At 43.8% G+C, this 3122-nt stretch overlaps 1 pseudogene; it reads right to left on the minus strand.

Annotated features, from left to right (window-relative positions):
- Positions 1-2252: 2252 nt before the first annotated feature.
- On the minus strand, positions 2253-2448 carry LOC108289875 (annotated as a pseudogene).
- Between the last annotated feature and the right edge of the window lie 674 nt (positions 2449-3122).

Consider the following 3122-nt stretch of genomic DNA (forward strand, 5'->3'; position numbering starts at 1 on the left):
CAAAGCTGGGGGATGTGTAGTTGAGTGAAAAATCATACGCTTTGGAATAAAACTGAATTTTAAATACACACCTCATCCCTTGTTAGATAGAAGGCCTTGGGAAAATTACTTAATATTCCAGAGTCCCAATATTCACAATGAGGAAAACAATTACTGCTATTTAAGGTGGTTGTGAGGATTAGTTAAAATAATGTAACCTGGCACACAGGAGGCCTTCCTTGAGTCCTAGTTCTCTTTGTTTGCAGAAGTAATTTAATACCTGGGTGAAAGCAATTGACAATCAAGACACTTACACAAAAAAGCCCAGATAAATTTATTTTCCTGATGGCTGAAACATCCAGACTTTTGTTTGTTCTCCTCCCTTTTTGCTTATGCAATTTATTCCCCTTGTGTTGAAGGCTGGGCAGAGGAAATAAATTCCCCTTATGCTAGAGGGGAAGAATCACTTGAGGCCAGGAGTTCAAGGTTACAGTGAGTTATGATTACACCACTGCACACCAGCTGGGTGACTGAGTGAGACCTAGACACACACACAACACAACAGCAACAGAGGAAATAAAAGTCAGTCAACAAGGCCGTACTGACAACCTGACATGCTGGAAGAGAATACTATGTGTTATGGGTGGGAAACCAAATAAATCAGACATGTCCTTGGGAAGGCTTGACTCAATTAGGGGAAATAAAACATGCAAAAGAGGTTATTTTAAATGCTTATGAGCTAAATAACAGCCTGCTAACCAAATGCCAAGGTAGACCAGGAAGGAGTGAGCAACGTTGCGTGTCAGGAAGGCTTCTAACGACAGAGATTAGCAGGGAGAAGAACCCCCAGCGGAAGCCTAGAGGTGGAATGAAAACTCTCCTGCATGTGGGATGGTGACCTCACTGACTTATCTGTGCACCGGGAAGGCATTGTGCAGAGGTAATGAGATAACAAGTCAAGAGGCTCTTGAGCAATCAAATGAGGCCAGTCACCAGTCTGTTATACCTGTGACTCGTGCTGGTAATACAAACAAATCCAGTCTCCCAACCTGGTTGGAAAAAGAGCTGAAACTTTCATCCACCATAAGATGGGAACCATTCCTCTTATCACTTTTTTTAAAAATGTAAATCTGAACTTTCTGGCAATTCTTACCAAGGGGTAAACCAGTAAAACTACATGTCTCTGGGTAGGGTTGCAGGGAAGAAGACCTGGAACTCCACCAGGTGCTGCATGTCAGCATAGCAATGGTGCCACCTCTTCCTGGAGCTTACATCACTGGATCTTCCCACCTCCACAACTAAGGACACAGGATGCCCAAGGTGGCGCTCCTGCCTCTGGCTGCTGGGCTACAGTGTCACGCTCCCGAGCCCACCTTAGTGTCTGAATAAAACCCTCCTTCCGTGCTCCTCTCTGCAGCTGGGTGTCACCGTGGCATGATGGCGATGAGCTGGCTCTGTTTCTCATGGGCTGTGTGAAATTTAGCCAGCTAAATAAAAGGATGATACCACTAATGGTAATTCTGTCCTGTAATTGTAATTAATTGGGAGGTAATTAATTTAAAAGGCTTAGCATAGTGTCTGGCACACAGTAATCACTTACTAAATAGTACTTACTATTATCTTAAACGAGCTTAAAGTTTGGACATTATTTTTTTCTAGAGCACAAAGGGCAGATTTGTGTGACCCAGAATGGAGTGGAGCTCCATTCGTTAGAAATGGATTTAAACCCAGAGGCGACTCTAGCATGGCAGAGTGGAGAATCTGCTACCTTTACTCTTCCATCGCATTTCAATGTTTGAAGCACTCTTTGGTAGGAAGGTTAATGGAAAGGCTCAGTGGAGTGTGTGTATGCTTTTGTTTGTTTGTTTTTAGAGATGGGGTTTCACCATGTCAGCCTGGCTGGTCCTGACTGACCTCATGATCCACCCACCTCAGCCTCCCAAAGTGCTGGGATTACAGGCGTGAGCCACCACGCCTGGCCTTTTTTTTTTTTTTTTTTGAGTATTCAAAGTACAGTAACTTTTTCAGGGCATTGCTTAGAAATAGACGTGTGTGTGTGTGTGTGTGTGTGTGTGTGTGTGTGTGTTATGCATAAGTGAATGAATAAATAAATATAGTCTTTTTAAAACTTGAAACCCAAATGCTTTATTTAAAGGTGCATCTCAATTCCCATGTGGCAGACAAACAATAAAATAAATGAGCAGATCGTGACACACCATTCCCATCAGTCAGGTGGTGGAACCCAATATCCAAGACCCAGCGCACAGCCAAGCTCAGCGTAAGCTTTGGGCCTCTTGCTGTGACTCCAACGGGGTGAGTGTGTCGCCCTTGTGCACTGCGGGTGATGGAGCGGCTCTTCTCATCCATAAATTCCAGGTGCACCTGTGTGCACTGTCCCTGAGAGCCGGTCCTGCCCAGGACCTCGATGACCCTGGCCAGCTTGATAGGCTGCACCTAGCTGGTGTCCATGATGGAGGCATGGCGGTGGTTTAGCAGAGAGTATATATACTTTTATACATATAAATAAGTTTGTTAATTTTCAGTGTGATGGACCTGATGCCACTGAAGACAGAAAGACCCAGCATGGCTTTGCCACTGACTACATGTGTGATCTGAAGACAGTTATTCAACCCCCAGCTCAGTCTCCTCCGTTCGATAATAACAATTGTAAATTGTTATTATTATTATAACAAGCCTCTGACAAAACTTGAAATGAAAATGCTTTATCTAAAGGCGCATCTCAATTCAGACAAGCCTCTGAGTTCAATTTACAATGGTTATTATCGAACCCAGAGGTTTGTCGTGAGGATTAAACGACATACCAAATGGAATGTGCCTGGCCCGCAGATGTTGAAAGTTTAATGAGATATGGAGTCTTGTCATCAAAGTCTTGGTTTCTAACCCAGCTCATTTACTCTCTGGGATAGTTTGGAAGAAATGACACATAAGAGACGGCCTATTTGGGGAAGACTTGATGAGGAGGAGAACTGGTTGGGTGGACATGTTTGGTCCTTGATGCAACTCCACTATGTGTAATGGCAGCCTAAACCTTCTTTACACAGATGATGGTAGTCATGCAGCTTGTCATGGTAGGAGGTTTCAAAATAAATTTCGTCTGCAGCAGTGCTAGGTTGTTTGCTTAG

The sequence above is a fragment of the Cebus imitator genome, unplaced genomic scaffold (assembly GCF_001604975.1).
Source record: "Cebus imitator isolate Cc_AM_T3 unplaced genomic scaffold, Cebus_imitator-1.0 Scaffold416, whole genome shotgun sequence".
NCBI classification, from domain to species: domain Eukaryota; kingdom Metazoa; phylum Chordata; class Mammalia; order Primates; family Cebidae; genus Cebus; species Cebus imitator.